This window comes from Parasteatoda tepidariorum, chromosome 8 (assembly GCF_982258835.1).
Source record: "Parasteatoda tepidariorum strain Cologne lab strain chromosome 8, Ptep-v5.0, whole genome shotgun sequence".
Taxonomy (NCBI): domain Eukaryota; kingdom Metazoa; phylum Arthropoda; class Arachnida; order Araneae; family Theridiidae; genus Parasteatoda; species Parasteatoda tepidariorum.
Window position 1 is genome coordinate 83,545,855 of NC_141762.1, and position 20,915 is coordinate 83,566,769.

The window sequence follows — 20,915 nt, forward strand, 5'->3', positions numbered from 1 at the left end:
ATCGCTTGGCCAAGGAGGGCTGTAGTCATTTAACATCTTCGTCCTCAGCCCTAACCTTTTCTGAGTATCAATCCAAAATCAAAAGCCATTTATCAAAAAAGTGGAGGATCCCTCCCTCTCATCATTGGTATGCGGCCAAGGAACCGGGCTCTTCACTTGTTCATGTAGGTGATAGAGCATCTCAAACAGCTATTTCCAGACTGGCAAGCGGACACACGAACAGTCTCTCGTACTTTAAAGGAAAAAAGACTTATACAGTCTGCTCTAAATGTGAAGCCCAGCAGGCCTCAGCAGAACATATCCTCGACTGCTTGGGCCTTTCCAAGGAGGACTTATATGCTTCTCCACTTCTTGTAATCGACTTTTTGAGGGTCAACAACTTACTGGATCTTGTCTGACCTCGTCAGACAATTAGAGGATAAGCAACAACAACAACAACAACAACAGAAGGAACGTTACAATGTTACACGCTACATTAAAGACGTCTCCAGAGTAACTGAATGACTATTCATATAGAAATCGCAGGTATTAGTCTCATGCAACAACGCCCCCTATAGTTCGTTGAGGTCGCGAATTGTTTTTCTATAAATATTTCTGTATCCCTAATTGAAAGTTATTTTCCAGTACTGTTGTTATTATGATTTTGATTCAAGAGTTTAAAACTAAGAGAATTGTTGTTTTCTTAGTTATTATTCTGTAATTTTGCTCTCCATCTTAAGATAAAGTTATGTAGAAAGGTGGTCTAATTTTATTAATTGCTATACAATTATTATATTTGTGCAAAAAATATTAGCATACTGTTATAAATTACAGTTAAAGAGATTTGTCGAATAATTTAGAACTTAACGAACAGCTTGACCAAAAATAATGTTTAATGATTGCAAGCAAAAGTATTAAATTATGGTTGTGAAGTCATAAAATTTGTTTAAACGATATTATGTTATAACAATATAAATATTTAAAAGAAATTATTATTTTGTAAAATTATTTCTGTTCACCAATACATCTAAATATTTGTAGTACTTATGCATTATAACATTTGGGCTTGAGAAGTGGGGGCATAAGCGAGCAGAATTCCTTTTAGAGCATATATGTTAGGTGAATAATTTTATCTTAAGTAGAAAAACTATTTCCTGACAATAAACAATAATTATTTGCAAAGTTATCATCGGGGTTGGTGAGCGACAGCGAGCAGGGAGCGTAGCCCCTTAGTACTTCGTATAAATAGAGTTGAATGAATAAAAAGTATACTTCTATAGGAATCGGTACAATGAGGATCCAGAATGCCAGTATCTTTAACCATAATATGATTGTGGTACACGTGGATATAAAAGCTAGATATGCGCTGTGTAAAAATAATGTTAAGTTTCTAAAATCTCTATAAGGTGGTAATTTAAACCTCGCTTCTCTTCAAATTGAATCATATCCTGTAATGAATTTTACATGAAGCGATTAAGCACCTTGAATTTTGGAACGATATTATGGACCAAGATCCTCCTTAACTTCAGTGTATTTTAGCATCTCATAATAAAAAAAAACTGGTCTGGCGTAAAATCTCGTAAAAATTGGTAAACGATTACTTTAAAAAAAGTTTTATAATTTTTTTTTCTTTCTTTGACTTCAAAAATGGTAAAAATTTTAAATTAAATCGTTATATTAAATAAAGTTTGAATTGTCTTTGGAAAACAAAAGCAAATTATAAAAGCATAGAAAAAACCTTTCTTGACTTACTTTTTAATCATTGCAAGTACATTTCCTAATCAAGTAGATTTATTGCTCAATATATTTCCCATTTTTACTTCATTTATTGATTAAGTGATTCAATAGACCAAATGGGTAATAAAAAAAGAGTTTGACATCATTTTGATAGTTTATCGATCTGAATCAATTTACTTATCAGGAAAAAGTTATAAAAAGGGTTGACAAAAAGTTTCCGACGAACCTTCGGTTGTCACATCTGGTTATAGATTGAACCATTTCTCATTTCTTTCTTCTTTTTTTTTTTCACGTCTTTTCCTCGGGTCTTCTTCACTTTAGGAAAAGAAGAAAAATTTATCCCAACTTTTGCAACCCCGGGTAAAACTGTCTCTGACTACTCGAATGACAGATGGCGATTTTACCTTTTTTTACGATATTTTTTTCTTAATTTTATTTTTCTTTAAGAGGTCCGCTGGGTTGGGGAAAAATGGAGAAGTTTTGTGAAAGACATTTAGATGTTATCTTTATGGCATGAATGGGTTGGGAGGGACTTTTGCGACGTGACGGGGCTCTGTAATTGAAAATAACTTCCGCTGGTAGAATCACCCCTTTCTATCAACGGTTATAGTGTTTCGACAAGTTTATTAGTATAGCCACAATGGTCTTCACAAAAGAGCTAAATTGAAGTCATGTTGTTGTATTTTATCATCATTGATTTTGTTGAACAAAACAGTGAAAACGCCAACACATTTTTTATGCTTCCCCCTTCTTAGCTCTAAAAGCTTTTTACTACGAAAAATAATCTTTCTTTTTTTCCGAAACAAATTAGTCAATTGTAGCTTTTATAAATATTTTCATTGAAATTTATTCTGTTTATGTTAATTTCAAATTATTATTATTATTATTATTTTTTTGCTTGTAAATACACTTATAAGACAAAATAAAATAACAGATGCATTTTTAATATAATTAAAACTTCCATAATGAACTGTTTTGCTTATTATTAAAATTACATTTGTGAATATTTGTCTCTTCCTTTTTTCTCTTCGCCAGTTGGTATCAGTTAGTCATTATCAGTATTTTTAATTCTTCATCAAAATCTTCGCCAGTCCTTATTATTCACCATGTGAGTACTCATCATTTTTTACTAGTCTCTTACGTAGGTATCTTTTGGTCTCTCTCGGTGTCTTAAAATGCTCATCGTTAGCAACAATAATTCTTTCCTGATTGTCCTATGTGGGCCATTGACTTCTTCGAAATGTTCTTCCTTTTTTCTCCAGGTTGTTTAAGTATGTCACTCTCATTGTTATAAAATTCTCATCATAGCGGTCTACTCATCTTAGTAAAGACATACCTAATTTGTTATCGGTTGGTAAGTAAGTTCTAGTAAAAAAAAAGTTTAATGTGGGTTACTTTTACGTAGTTGACAATATCTACCTCTTTATACTGCTTGTTCTGTTCATCATTATTAAAAACCTTCTACAAAATATATTCTCATTATGACATAATTTACTGCCATCATAAGGTTCATGACTGAATAAAGCGTATGAAATAATTATCTACCATTCAAAAAAGAAAATTAGAGAAAAATTCAATCGTCCTAGCTGGGTATGAACCCCTTATCTATCTGGTAGATCACTGACAACCTAGCCGTTACTCCACGAATACACATCAGCTAGAAGGCTTGGTTAATTTAAAAATAAACTAATGAACTGAAGCTTTAATGAGACATATTTTACTATGGGATCAGATAAGACGGTTAGTTTGTATCCTATTCAACATTTTTAACAATGCTCTTTAATTTAAAAATTTTGCTTTGTTTTAATAAGGATTTTCGAGATTGCTACATTTTAAATATCATATTAAGCTTGTTGAAGATTTACTTGATATAGTGGTTTAAATCTAATCGAAATTTTAACTGGTGTCATTCCTGAACATGAGAAAGTTTATCGATTATATTCGATTGTATTTATTATTTTTGCATATTGCATTTATTGAGATCTTGTTATTTTAAATTTTGCTAATATTTTATTATATTAAATATTTATTTATGAATCAATTCAGAATTTGAATATTTGAAGTTGAAACAACTCGTTTTTCTTTATAAAATTATTTTTAATGTGGTAATTTTAGTCTTTCTGCTAAATTTGCATCGTATACAAATTACAAATGTTTTTTGCGTGTTGAGATTTCTCAAAGAGAAGAGAGCAAATGTCATATATATATATATATATATATATATATATATATATATATATATATATATATATATATATATATATATATATATATATATATATATATATATATATATATATATATATATATATATATATATATATATATATATATATATATATATATATATATATATATATATATATATATATATATATATATATATATATATATATATATATATATATATATATATATATATATATATATATATATTGTAACGATATTTATTTTTTTTAAATTCAATTATTGAAAGTTTTGTTTCCATTTAACTTTCATAATAAAAAAAAAACTATTTACGTAAGAAAAATGTATGAGTCGTTTAAAATTATTAAATATATCATAAATATCACATGCGAGCTTTATTTTTAAATGTAAAAGCCCATGAAATAAGGAGTTTTTTCCGATAAATAAAGAAAGAAATGACAAGTGTTTTTTTTATTTCAAATTTAGCAATTACATTTAAATATATGTTCCATATATCTTTTATTTTATTGTTTTTTTCTGAAACGATGAAATATGAAGATCCACATTCACAGTCATTTAAAAATAAATGTGTATACAAATTTAACAACATACTGCAGATGTGCATTTTAATAATATATATTTCCCATGCACTTTCCAGTATTAAAATTTTTTGCTTTTCTTAATGAACAAAATAATATTTTTGAATTACTACCTGAATAAAAAGCTTTTTTTAGTTTGGTTTACAAGATCCTTTTTCTTTAATAACAAACAATAAGAAAAAGTTGTGCATGCATAAACTTATTTTAAAAATGCATTATCGTCCATTGCAGATATTTTCTTTTCGTTCTTTTTTTTTTGACAGCATAAAAAATCATTCTACAAACTAGTTTTAATTCCATCAAAATTACATCAAAACAGCTAACTAGTCAACGATGAGCAAAAAGTCAAAAAGGGCCAATTCATGAATATTTCACCAATTATTGTATAGAGACCAAATTATTAAAATACAAAAACAATTCGGATTGTAAATCTTAATAAAAGCAGGACACAATTCACGAAAGAAGATCCAATAATTATTCGTATTTTAGATTAATTAATATAGACTATCAAGTCACTTAATTGATCTGATTGCTGAGAAATTATTTTCTTCCATAACTTCATTAATAATATTTTAACACAAGTATATTACAGTCATGTGAAATATTATTTTCATTTATCGCTCAAAAAACCCTTAAGTTCTACAGCTTCAGTTTCAAGACAATGATATGTATCTTCAAACCTTTATCATAACAGTATTCCAAAGCATTTTAAAAGAATTAAAACGAAAATCAATTGATTTTTTTTGAAAGCAAACTTCTGACAATACTTCATCTTCAATGCTATCATGTTTCATGCAATTCTTCTTACTGTAAAATACGGAGGTACTCTTTACTCAGATTTTGCTTAAAGAATATAGAAAAATTCCTTTCAAAAATTAGAAGAATATTATATGAAAAATTGCTATTGAATAATTTACAATCCAAATCAGGTTCAGATCTGTCTCTTTTAATTAAACAACTAAAGTGAAACGCTCATTACATAAAAACAATTCCCAAGACATTAAATTTATAAAATCTATTACAGTTTAAAAATAAACAAAAGAATAATTATCTCCATAAACATACATTCCAAATGGTGGCAATACTAATGTTTAAAGTAGCTGTATCAAACTTTTAAAACAATCACCGTTAACTATTTTCTTTTTCTAATACACCTTTGAAGAACATTTTTAACGGATCGTTAAGAAACTATTTTCTAACGCAATTTTTAATAGCAATCTTTTTAACAAGCATGTATTGCAAACAATTAAAGAATTTGTTTCTCTTATCTTTCAAAGACCAGAAAGCTGTACTTAACCTTCAGCTCTGAAACAATCATTTGTTTCTTCCATCATTTATCATAGAAACCCTTCACAACATTTCAAAAGGGCTTGGAAAGTTCGATCTATCATCATGAGCTGCATATTGAATTTTTGAGAACACATCTTCAATGTTATCAAATTTCTCCCAACTCCCAGTGCAGGAATCGGACAAATTAATATGAACTCCTTAACCGTTTTCTGAAAATGATTTAATGTCCAAGTTAAAAATTGAGAATTAGTACTTCGAAATTCTTGACTTTTGTGTGTTTTATTTATGGATCAAAAGGGTATTAAGTTAAGGGAAGTTTTCCCACATGGGTGCTTTTGAGTACTTTTCCTTCTTTTAGGGAATTTTATTTTTCGATCAGTTGTGAATGAGGTCTTTTGGTGTTTGAAAACTTACTTTTCTTGAAGTTGGATATGATTTATGTTATGCAAAATGAATAATGAGTTTTGATTACACTGACAGTGATGGATATTGCTGTTTTGGTAACCTTTTAAAAATAAATTTTTCTTGAAGTTAATTTTTATAGCTGTAGATCATAATGGATTTGATGGTTACTTTCGCAGTCAACATTTTCTCATTTTACGCATTTTGTTCGTAATTTAAATCAAAGTTTTGCTTTATATTTCATTTTATAACAGGCAGCAGAACCAATTTTGAGTTTAAGACTATCAATTTTCAAATCCATGGCTTTGTAATTTTGAACAAAACTGAGGAGACAAGGGAACTTCTGGATCACGTACTGGGACAAATTAGCCATAGTGACGGATTTATTGATGGAACCAATCTGCATTTTTGTTACGTGAGGAGGAAAACCACGAAATTCTCCCACGGTTAGCCCGACGGCAAATAAATTCTAAGCCATGATCCATCTACTAGTGAGGGTATTTTACGTCAGTACTGTAGTTGGTGCGAGACTGAGGTAGATCTTGTATCAAACAGCCACGGCTGGGATTTGAAGGTTATATCATTGGGCAAAGAATGCTCTATCCTCTGAGCAAATTTCTAATAATTGCAATTCTACTCCTCTCTATTTCCTCTCCACTATGAATTGAGTTCGGTTGTTTCAGATAGCTGTCTTCTTTAAATGAGATTTGTCAGATTTTGATAGATTCCTTTTCTTTGTTTAAATTTCTATTCGTGAAAGAATTTCGTTTTCCTTTTGATAAAAATTTTGAAGAATATATTTTTAGGAGACTTCTTTGTGGCAAATAATCTATATTAATCTAACATGATGAGAAGAATTTCCAGTGGAAGCTTTACCCTAAAATAAAGGCAAAAAAACTATAAGTAAAACATTTACTTTTTTTCGACAAGGTAGCTTTTAATGATTCCTAAAAATTCTTCAAACAATGGTGAAAAAAAAAGTACCTCAAATGTACTTTGATTTAAAAATATTTTAATAATAAAAGAACTAATGATAAAATACCATGATGAGATTTCATATTCCAAATCTTACATATTCATTAAAATTTAAATAAATATATACTACACATGTAAATATTTCTCTTTCAAAAGTTGCAAATCTGAATTTACTTTGACTTTTTTTGAGGAGGAATGAGAAGCTATGATTTTTAACAAGGTTTTCAGACAATAACACTTAGTTGATTATATATTAAAAATATTTTTTAGCACAAACTAGCTTTTATTAAAACTATATTTTTCAAATATAAAGTACCAGTTCTTTACCATTTTCAAACATTTCTACTTTATCTTTGACTAAAAAGACTCTTACTACAATGAAAATTTTGCAATAACAAAGCGGAAAATTATATTCTCAGACTGTCTTTCTTAATTCATAGAGCTAAAAAAAAGAGAAGGAAAAGGAATCTAACATCATTGCTGAAACCACTGAAAAACATCATTAATTCTGAAACTCATTATTTTTAGAACCAAACAAAAACATACTATTGTAAGATGTGACGTTTAAAAAAGGGAAAAATTTCTTTATAAACAGAAGGAAAAGGGAAAAAAGGGAACTTTTATCGCGTCGCCTTAATTCATGTTCATTCGGGGATTTCTTTCCTTATTTCATTGTCTCTTCATAGCTTCTTTCTTAATTAAAGCAAACTGTGCCCGCTTACAACTCGCTTTTCCCCTTTTGTCATCCATTTTTATTTTGTTAGAGTGCTTTTTGCATGAGGCAGAGCGTGGCTATCACCATTGACATGCATTCATGCAAGAGGAATTCTTGAATTACCAAAGAGGGCAATGTGAATAAAAAATGCTTTTAATTTGAAGGAAACTTTATTTAAATTTTTATACTAAGTAGAGAAAATGATGCATGTAATCTGCTTAGAAAAGATTTATTAATCAACTCGGAAAATGAGCGAAAAAATGAGCGTCCAATTTTAAGAGTCTATTTAACAAATGTTCATGCGAGGAAATGATTATCAAAAATGAATATTTCAATGGAAGTTCCTTAAAAATAAGGTTAACAATGAAAACTTAATACTTGTATAATTTATTGTTTTTTTAACACCAGTTTATTAATTTTGGAACAACATTTGAACTAGAAGTTGTTGAGCTTATAATTTTTTATTACTTATGTATATCTTCATTCTCAGAACTTACGTATATGTTACGATCAATATATGTAATGCGAGCATTCTTTAGAATTTCTGGTCAATATATAAAATGCTTGATGTGTTCTGTCAAAGTATGGAATAGGAAAATTATTATGTAATTTCGTTGGCCATTGCAAAGAGTACCAGGCATTATGTAGAATGACATAACTCTTTAGAGAAAGAATGAAAAGTGAGAATTATTACTTGTTTAGTCAAGTGAATATATAAAATGTCCACAGATATTTTAGCAGTCACTGTATGAGGTTACTATATACTCAATGTGTGAAATACAAGATGTAATGACCTGGTAATGTATGAAATGTGCTGAGTTTTAAACATTCTATGTAATATATATGTATATATATATATATATATATCTTTGTGTGTGTGTGTGTGTGTAGCCTTTCTTTTTCGGGGGGGGGGCGTTGTGATTACGATGGATTTTTTTTATAACGCACTTTGTTTCACTCTGCAGCAAAACTTTAAAAAATACTTTTCAAAGCAATTAGGATAATTAATTTTAATTATTTTCTCAAAGATTTCATTTTCCTCCGATTTTTGAAATAATATTTTGATAAATTGAATTTAAGAAACATAAAGGAACATTTTAATAATTAATTATTTTGCAGAATAAATGTGTATTATTAACGCAAGCAGTGTATTTTTTGATTATATATCACCAACAGTTTAAATTTTTACTTTAATTAAATCAGATTAAATTTTATGTTCTTCAAAACGAAGAAAAAAATTCCCAAATTTAAATAGAAAAATTTTAATGAAATTTGATATTTTTTTCCGGGCAACACTTTTAATTAAACTCTGGATTTTAATTATTAGGAAATCTTTCATTATTTATTTAAAGATACTCTTCAAACGCTTAGTAAACAATTTTTATACAGTTTTCTGTTGTTGTACGCAAATATATTTTACAAAAATAAAATCATTTATCTCTTTGGTTTATGTCAAGTGAGTTTAAGTTTATCAAAAAAAGAATATAATCCGAATTTTTCTGATTAGTCTCTTTATGATAATAATTAGCCTTTTTTTATTATTATAAGAGCATAAAAATATTCAATCATAATTACTAAAGGAAATATAATATGTTTCTTTTCATAAATAGAAAATGATTCATAAAATAAGCAAAGATTGATAATGAAAGACTACAAAATGAGATTTTCTTTTAATAAAAAGATGATATTTTTAAGACCTATAAGTTCTTTAAACGATAATTACTTGGTTAATTTTTTTCTAATCTTATTAAAGATTTACAAAGGCACAATGCAGTGCACTTTACATTATTCATGTTTTTTTTTTATTATATAAAAATTCTTATCAAAATTCGTACTTACTAATTTTTCTAAAAATTTGCTCAAAATATATTTTAAACCAAATAAATCTATTCAAAAGACTATATAGCTCGTGTATCTTAACATGTTTAGTAGATTTTTTTTTAATTATTCCAAAGAAAAGAGATTAATTAAAAACTTGTTATTGCAGGGTAATGCTAATTTTAATTATTATATCTCATTAACTATCCAAGCTAAGTGTTAAGTTATTTATAGAAAAGGAAGCTTTTTTTTCAAGCAGTGAGATTAATATAATTTTACGAAACAATTTTAGAACAAAACTAATTCACAGCTCCAATCAGAAAAGAAATCAACAAAGTGTGAGTAAAAGCAAGCGATTGTATTTTATGACGCCTGAACTTTTGAAATATTTTGGGAAATATGCTTCTCTAAAGCTGGCTGAGAGAAATATGTCATTGTGGTTTGAATTAGCGTACATACTTAGCTATAATTTTTCGGAAACATATCATAACATGATTCCACGAGATCTGTTTGGATTTTCCAACATTTTTAATTATTAACAGGTTTAGTTTCGTTTATTCTTCAATTAATATGTGCGTTTTTGAAATATTTTAAGGCCAAGTGGGTTATCTGAAGCCATATATAAAATCATGATCCTGAATGTAAATTAAATTGCTTAGCAAATACCACATTCTAACGCATAACAGCAAAATTAAAAATTTGCCAATTCGAATTTTTGTTTTAGTAATTTTTATTAATTTGGATTTTTTAAAAATAATGTTTAATTAATTTTGGTATTCCTTACATAATTTTTTATCTTGCTTAATTAAATTTTAATTAATTTTAATAAATTTTGTTATTTTTTTTAATTTGCATAAAATTTGAAAATAACTACAATTCCCATAGATAAATTAACTATGAATAATTTTTAATATATTATATTCGATGTTCAGAGATAATTAAAAAAACATATACGTCTCCTATAGTAGAAATGAGACTTAACAACATTACCCGTTGCTATATTATTCTAAAATTATTATATGCCTGCATTTTTAAGTGTAATTGATAAGATTATGACACTGGAAGTAATTCTTACAAATGCAAATGTTGCGCATTTCAGATAAGGCAATCTAATTTATCGAGAATTGAACTTTCAACAAGCTAACTTTTGATGCAAAGCATAAATGAAATGAATTGTATTTTAAGACATACTGTCAGTTCCATTAGTGTTTGAAAAAAGTTTTCAGCGATAGCGATATTTATCAAGACAATCGGAGTATACTTCCTTAAGCCAAAATTCCAGACGAAGCTGATGAGAAAGGAATATATTTGTTTCCGAAAATTAGCGTGGTGATTTACTCAGTTAAATATATCACTATCTTCCATAGGAACACATTACCAGAGAACGGAAAAAGGGGTAATGAAAAGATTCGAACTAGGGCGATTACTCTAATACAAAAGCTCAGCTGGAAGGAACGGAAACTAAACATTTCTCAAAGAATGTTCGAGATTTATTCGAATGGCGAGATATCAAAGAACACACATTTTTCTCATCTTTCTGAGTGCATGGTCCTTCGATATACGTTAGCGAGAAAAGGTTTAGACTGCATTCGGCTGCCTCCCCCCTCACCAAGGTATATATGATTCCATTTATAACAGACGAGATCACATTTAGCAGCTATTGCTTTTACACGTACAATGGAAACCCGTAACTGTAACCACGTTTTATATTGGGGTCGGAAGACAAACAGTGGTTAATAACTTCTGAGCCATTTGTTTCTCCCAAAAAATATCGAAGGATGACGGAAAAAAGATTTTTTTTCCTAAGAATGTATCATACTTTCTTGGAGGTATGTTTAGTCATTAATCAAAGAAGATCAGGGGAAAAAATGTCTTAGTCCATATAGGTCTGTTCTGTTTCATTTGCTAAAATGTCTAAACGGTTTTTGTGGAAAGAAATAGATATTTTTATAAATTATTGAATTAAGTTTTCTTTACAAATGGAAGACTGAGGTCTAAAATTCTTTTTTTTGGGTTTATATCGGAACTTTTAAAGATACGTTGTTTCTTTCAAAAGAGATCTAAAATCATGTAATTCTAAATTTTAGATCTATAAGACATCTAAAATCATGTAATTATTAGTAAATTTATTATCTCAATTCATTCCTATACTTAATAATTTAAAAAGAAAATTTTGAATTTAAATTTAACTACTGCGAAAATTTAATTTAAATTACGAAAATGCTTGAAGCAATATAATGATAAGCCCCATCATCAGGTAGTTGTGAAGAGCATTTCTACTTGAAAATCTCTATGATTTGTATGAGGCAATAACTTTTTACTTGAGAAATGTGTCTTTATCAACAAGAAATTGCAAAAACTTGTAAATTACTTGTCATAAAATAATTGTAAATAACAGTTTGGTGTAATAACGTTGAATCTGAAAATCAGACTTACATTACAATATTGCTCCGAGCATTTCATTTCCTAGATTTCTGTACATCTTATAAAGCTCAGATTGAAAAACATGTTTAACTGTTAGCATAACTTTAATAATGATGTTGTTTGAAAGTGTACGAAAATGGGATAGCAAAAAATTATGTTTTTGAAAAATTAAACATAAGGCTTTACATTTCAAATTGAAAAATTTTTATTTCTAATTTTTTGTGTAGATTATTAGCGCATACATATAGAGGACACCAATTTGGTTAATTGTTAAATAGTTGTTGGCAAAAAAAATTATACTTATTCCTTAAGATGGTTCTTTCTATAATCAACAGATGATAGTACAGTAAAAGACAGTTATATGTCTCTGTTACATGACAGTTATATGACAGCCTCTGGATGATCCGAATGATTTAATTTACATTAATCTGAGCTGCTTAGACGTCTTTAGAGGACTGCAAGATTTCCAATCTGTTTTTTTTTTCATGAAACTGCAAAAATATTTCTAACAAACCATCTCGTTAATTCAGATAACTTAAGGTTCGCATAAGCTACATTTTGCATAAGGTATATTTTAAAGATTTGCATAAGCTATATTTAAAATATGTTAATTATCAAGGAATTAATTTAGTAACTTTATTTATAAACATAACTAAGCATTGAAGGAAAAAAAGAGTTCTTTGATAAGAGTGTCAATATTATTTGGTTTCAAAAATGTGTAGACTACAAGAGCAAAATTACATTGCAAGTGGCAGACCGGCCTGTGTAGGGTGCAAGGAGCTGTCCTTACATCAAAAGGGTTCTGGGTTTGAATCCCGGGAAAGTCATGGATGTTCTTTCCTTCTCTGTACTATCTGTCCTCACTGTTGGCCCACCTAATATGGTGCCCCTGAAAGAGAGGCCAACAAAATCGCCCTGTATATGCCTGAATTGACGGATGTTAACACAGGTGGGTATTGGAAAACAAAGCATCGCGATTTAAAAATAGTATGTATTCCTTTTAATGATAAAAATATTTCTGGTAAAGATGTTTAGGAAATATTGCCGCCAGAATTTTTTTTATTAGATTTTGTAATTTATTTCAATGAATAAAATTTTTATATGTGATTATGATCCACAGCAGAATTTATTTTTACTAAACATTCAGTTTTTCTCTCCTATAAAAAGTTTTTCTTTAAAATTGTATAAAATATTAATTACCAACAAGTTCATTTGAGAAATTAATTATTTCAGATCCCATCTTTTCTAATTCTAACATCAACATTATTAATTTGATTAATTTTCTTAATCATAAAGCACTCCTGAAGCAGCCTGTCAGTTGTCACCCCAAAAGTTTACCAAAATTATTAATACGCAATTTCTTTACCAACGCTATGATATCGATAATGTGGTCATTGTGCATCAGCCTCCCTAACTTCGAAGACTGGTTAGTACTACTAATTGATCTGAAACTGCCATAGGCTACAAGCAGCAAATGCTATTCGAACTCTTATTTACTAAAATGAGATTTCAGAGCATTCATTTTGTGTATCCATGGCTCAAATTTTTTAATGCACATAGGATTTTTAAATTAAAACAAAACTGAGTAATCTTTCAGATGCATAATTTTTTTCTATGGCTATTATAATGACATCGACTAAAAAAAATTATTATATAATTTAATATTAACTACGTAATATATACGGTTCATATTATATAATATTAACTATGCATCTCTTAGATGCATAGAAAATTAATTACGCCCCAGATTAAAAGAAAATCCTAGATGTAAGGCAAATGTATGAGCAAATAGTTATGCTATGTATATGTATCAAAATAAATCATGCATAACATAAATATATGCATCATTGTATTTAAATATTATGAGGGCCAAATTATATTTTCCTAAGATAAATATGCAGGAAAAACAACATTTTCCTGATATATATATATATATATATATATATATATGAGGTAAAAAAAACAGAATGAAAAAAAGGAAAAAAAAAAAACACAAGTATTTCATAGAAATTACGCAGATTATAACAGTGTATCATAGTAAATGAGAAGAGCATCATGGGTGTATGAACCAATACGCATTAATTATACTGGAGAGATAAGTGTCCAGTCGTGTTTGCCAAAAATATATTACTCAAAATAAAATGAAATCAATTATGCCTTATGGTCGTTTTATATCTAAATAACAGGCAAATAAAGTGTAGGAAAGTAGACAGTGGGTAGCAAAATCTTAATTAGATTTACAAGTTCATAGCAATTGCGAATATTATACCAGTGTATCATAGTAAATGAAAGTAATACCATGAGGGTATTTCCTTACCGTATTTATTATTCTAGAGAGAATAGTGCCAAATTGTGTTGCCAAAAATATATAACTCAAAAGAAAAAAAATCCCTTGTGCTTCATGTTTTTTTTTAAATATCTAATTAAAAGGCAAGTAAGCAGGTGAAGAAAACTAACACGAGTTTGAAACAAATATTAGCTATTTATGCAAATTGTTTACTTTTTTTACGATTCATTTTGTTAATCTTTATAAAAAAAAAGGTTAATAGCAGTTATTAGGAGTTAGGAACTGGATAAAACGAGAAACAAATGGTTTCAAATATCCTCTTTTCCAATCGTAACAGCCATATTTTAAGCCTTTGAAAGATTTACTTAGGACACGTAAGATTCTATTCTAAAACAAAACATAGCTATCCTTAAGATACGCCATTAATTTCCAGCAATATTGGGAAAGTTGTCGTCGAAATTTTGATCGATTGCCACGGATAATAAAGCAAGCACTTTTTTCTCCATAGATATAAATCGCCATCATTTTCTGCATATTTCTTTTTACTGTAGCTTTTTCTTCGAACTTCTTCGAGTATTGGCATTCGAAACTTATCATTTCGTTTGGCGAAAGCCAATGCTTTACAGATGAGTTTACGAATGATTTCGCCTCTGGAAAAAAAGAATTGGATTTGCTATTTTCTGTTCTTTTTCCTCTCTTTTTTTGATTGTTTGTTTGGAATTTTCTTCGCTTTCTTCTTACCGTGTGGGCTAAAACTATAAATAAGAAAACACAGACGAAATGCATTAATATTCCTTTTTCTCTTCGATCACTTTCTTTTTATCTTTTTTACAAAGAGACTCATAAAAGAAAAGAATTGTTAGTTTTCCGAAGCTTTACGGGGGGCTCTTATTTATTTATTTCGAAATTTTTGAAAACTGAAACAGAACAGCAACATATTTTTCTAAAAAAAAATGCTCTTATTTGAATTTTATGAACAAGCAAGGCAATCTGCCGCAGTTCACTTTATTGAACTTGATATAAACTTACAGTAAGCTAAGCTTTATTTAAATTGTTCAAAAATAAGACATGATATTGCATTTTTAATATAATACCCACATTTTTTTTAAAAATGCATGCATAAAAACTAAAGTTTATCGACACAAATTAATTCTACTTTTTAATAAGTTCTAACTGAAAACCCACTCTTCTCACGGGGTAAGAACAGAAAATAAACAATCAGTAAATAAGAACTGAACAGCACTTTAAAATAATGCCCTTAACTGAAATACATATACTAAAACAATAAATAAAGCTAAAAGTATTCTATTTTTCCTTCATTATTAATCCCCCCCTTCCAGGTGGCTTTCTACCACTATGTTAAACAATAATCATTTTTAATGTAGATACAATCAAAAAACATTTAACTGTATTCAATATCATTTGGAATGATTATTGCAACCATAAAATTTTACCTCAATCAAGCGAGTATCTCCTGTTATTCTCCGTATTAAAGGGGCCGAAAAAAAACCTCTTTAGAGTATCTATATTGAACTGTGCAACATTGCATTTTATCTATATTTAAACTACAGAGTACCAAGTTCACTAACAAAATAACAGTTATCTACCTTATTATATTCAGTACCTATTAAAACTTCCATTACCATAATGCCTATAGTGCCTATTAACAAAATTAATTTAATTTAGCATAATTGGTGTAAAAAATACTATGGTTGTTTTATCGAGTTTCTCAGAAATGACTTAGTATCATTATTCGAAAATTTTAATTTTAGAATATATAGCTTTATCTTTATTTCAATTTGTACTGATTACCAATATTATTTAAGCATAATTGGGGCCTAAAATAGTATAGCTAATTTAACTTTTCTTCGAAGCGAATTGCATTAAGTTCATACCTTATCATATTTTTGATCCAATTAGTACCTATCAACAAAATTAATTAAGTATCGTTGTCTTTAATTACAGTATGGCAATTTTCAGAGCTTTTCTACCAAATTTCTATTGATTTTGCTTTATCGTTGATAGTTTCTTTTTATTTTGATTAGTATCTATTACCGAAACTAATTAAGCAACATTTTCGTTAATAACAGTAAAGTGATTATTTATATTACCCCAAAACAAACTAGTTCTTGTAGAATTTCGAAAATTAAAATTAATGAACAAATATGACCCCTTCAGCTTGCCAATTTTTTAACTTTGTATTTGCCTTCCTGCGGCCTGTAGATTGGCCCATATGGTATTTTTTCTAACAATTTTAACAGTTAATAACTCTCGAACGAATTATAGAGTGTTCATTTTTTAATTACATCTTATTCCATGTAAACTTTTCTATACATCTTAGTAATTTCAAGTTTCTAAATTTAATAGTTTTTGCGCAGTTAAACAAAATGCAGCGTTAAGATGAACACCCAAAACAGTTGCGGTGTCATCGACCCTAATAACTCTTTAATATAAAGAGATTTATACGCATTCCGTTCAAATTTTGAAAAAAGATGTTAAATCTTTTATTTTATTACATCTTATCGTATGATATTGACTTTTTTAGCCACTAGATAGAAAAATAACTTTTAACTTTTATGAACTACACTTAGTAAATTTTCCGTTTCGAATCCATACAAATTCGAAAATAGGATTTTTTTTTTAAAAAAAAAAGAAGTTTCGGGAATAATTAAATGCTCTGTTTAAGGATGTTTAAAGGTTTTATCTTTAGTTTTGGCCTGACAATATTTGTTATTGTCAGTGAGATCTATTTCATTACAGTTGCACACGCAGAAAGTAAATGTGAGAAAATTTACTTGTCGACTAAAGGTGGAGATTAAACCGAAACCGTCAAGATATAAAGCAGATGCTTTTTACTATTTAACCATCTGAGCATGTTAATTAGGGTCTATCCGGGCATAAAAACAAAACAAAAATAATCCAGATCAACACTCAAAAGACATAAAAATTTGCTTGTAGTTCTATGTTTTATATCATTTACTTTTTTGTCAAAAATAATGATTTAAACCAAATATATTGCCTGCATTTTAATATTCAGAGATGTTATGCATTAATGAATCTTGAGCAATTTCTTCTGGAATACTCTTAGGGATACATCTTACCCTAAGAGTATTCCAGAGGAAATTATTCAAATGATTGAACATTACTAAAACACTTATTCTTTTAAAAAAAGCTGTAAAGTATTATTAAAGATAAGTAATAATTATAAGGATAAGTAGTAATAATTATAAGGATAAGTAGTAATAATTATACGATAAGTAATAATAATTTTATTTTATTTTATAACCGTAGGTAAAAAGCCGACCCTATTTTTTGGGCTTACGACTACTAATGTTTAACTCTGTAACCTTGTAATTTTGAACTAAATGTTACCCAGTTACTTGTCATTATCAATATAAATGTACTTCTGTGATAAATTTACGGTAAATCAATAATTAAAACAGGCAAGAGATATGAAATACGCAAGAAATAATATTAAAAACAATTTAGCTATTGGCTAGCAATTAATTTTAAAATTTGCAAGTTGTGAACATTTTTTATTCATTTTTGTTTTCCATTTAGCTCGACGTACCATATTTTAGAAATGAAAAGTTTAAATAAGATACAGGAATTAATGAAACATTCTATTTCACGATAACAAAATAAAGTAAATAAATAAATGTCATTGTCACTACACAAAGAAAAAAAAATTAAAAATTCTCTTACACTTAAAAAATAGGATATCATTCATGGTTAATTCATATGATATGGGTTCACTAGAAATTCGTATTTTAAAAATTATAATACCGTCATTCGGGGCTACTTTGTGCAGGATTTCGCAGTTTTTGAACTTTGACATGTAAAAAAACTATGTTAATTCAAACTTTAGTAAAATTTTTTGATATTATATTCATAACTGGACTCAGACGAGTGAATTTGATCAATATTGGCATTATTTGTATGTAATATTTACGAATTATAAGTCAAAACATACCTTGCACAAAATAGCCCCTAAATGGGGCTACTTTGTGCAGCGATAGGAATTCAGTTTAATTATCATGTTTTTAGTAAAATATTGATATAAAATTGTTAAAAAGTTAATTGTTGACATTTTTAAAGACAAAAACATCAAGATATGTAAAGATATTAGTTTGAAAATAATTTTCAGCGTTAAAAAACAATTTTTTTTTAAGAATTTTTTCTTAAAAAGAATGTTTATTTCAAAACATTTAAGTTTAAACAAAAAGAAACCATATACTTTTGTTAACATTGAAATGGATGATATTTCAAAAATAATAATTATTACATATTCATTAACATTTATAATATTAATAAATTTGAACATAACATGCTTGAATGAACACGACAGAACTTGCTCTTCAGTTTCTGTCAAAATCACTTGATGTCCTATAAAATATATTTTTATGTGTTAAATCGTTTGATTAATTCTTTAGAAGAAAAATAATAGTTTACCAGCACGTTTCACGTGTTTCTTGTGAATTTTATTGGAGATAGTATTTCTGTGGATTTTGTACTTCCGAGAAGCTTCTGCAATCGACATACCACCAGCAACTGCTTGCAAACATTGTTGCAGCTTTTTCAAAGTGTAATAACGGTAGTTTCTCGTTCCAGGTATTTTTTTATAACGTCTGACCATTTTTCTGTCGAAGAAAAAAACGAATGAAACTTTGCACAAAGTAGCCCCACAGTGCATTTTTTTTTCATTTTCCGTTTATTTGTTATTAATTTTAATTTTTTTTAACGCTAACATGATATAATTTTTTATTAATGTACAAATAAAAAATTTTGCACTTACAACAATTGTTTTATCAACGTCTTTGCATTTCACAGCTAAAGTTTCCACGCACACTTTTCGACATCCGACGTCCTCGGAAAATTGTTGACTTTGGATGAACGAAACACACTCTGAGACTGTTTTAAAATTCAAAAAAATGTTTGCAGTAATAGAAGAGACTTCTATCTTCAAATTCCACACATTTTTAACGTGAAATAAACATAATACTGAATAGCAGCACTTGAAAAATGCCAAATTCGAATTTGCACAAAGTAGCCCCCGCTGCACAAAGTAGCCCCGAATGACGGTACTAAAAATTACACATTTAATAAATAATACAAAGATGAAACGTACATTTTACTTAATAAATGACTTTTATGTCATGCTTTAAAGTATCATTACAAAATTTTCAAATTCCACCACATTCACCAAATTTTATCACATATTATAAAATCAAATTTTACTATTAATTATACTGCAAATGTGAATTGGTAAAAACTATCGTGGTCTTTGGTGTTCCCCTGGAGCCAGAAACATGGTAATTTTTATCATATTCTAGTAATTTGTCAATGTCTTTTACTAAGTGTACAATTCTCATCAGAATAACTCGAATCGACATGACTGAGGACGTTCCTTAGATAGAAATTATGTTAAAAGCTATGAAATTAATAATCTAACTATATTTACCAGAAATAAACTTAGATGAAATCTATGCGATTGAATAGTGGTGGTATCCTTGCCTCGAATTACAGCAAAGTTATTGATAACATTTTTATACACAAACAATACGAATCTTTAAGAGTTATACATTTGAGATCTCATGAACCTTAAAATTGTTAAAATTTACGGCAGCCTTAATATGAGCTGGGCTGTTCGATATAATAGTATTTTTTAAGCTTAATTACACGATACTATGGTTTATTTGCACGAAAATGTAATGCATTAATGTAATGCATTTTTAAGGATGGCAGATTGTGTCGCATAAAGATTAGAAATAATGATATCAGAGCATAAGGTTGAACTAATTTTTCTAGGATTGTAACAATAAATGCACTTCTTATAATGAACTTATAGCAAATGAACTTCTTATCAGTGCATAAGACAAAACAATTAACACTGAAATAAAATATTATTTCCGAGAGCTTTTTTGTTGTTTTATCCTGTTTTCAAAAAATCAGCTTTTGCAAAGAAAAAAATCCAATACATTGAAAGTTTCATTAAACAAAGTTGATTGAAGTAAATGTTCTTTTTTTTTCACCAAATTTCTGTTCCCTGCTTCTTTACAATTAAGCCTAGTTACTTAAAAAAACATATCACACAATTTCATACGTCAGTTCCAGATGCAGAGGGGAAACATTGATGAAAAAAAATATTTTCAGCTGATTTAAAAAGCAATTAAGCCCCAGAAAAGAAGTGAATTCGCTGAAAACATTTTAACTCCTGCCCCTGACTTTGCAGCTGCATAACTTGCTGTACCATTTTTTTACATTTCTTTTTAAGAACAGTTTACTTAAGTTAATTAATCTTTGAGGATGAATTAAGGCATGCATTCATTAAAAGTAAAATGCATCTCTTGTATGAGCGTTATAAAAAAGCTGTTTTTTATTCATCAACTTTTTAATGCTTTTACACCAAATCTTCAACACCGCACCAGAAAGGCGAAAATTGCACTCAATTTTTTTTTTGTACTTTTCGCCATTTTTTAATCTTTTTAAGAGAATCTTCCTG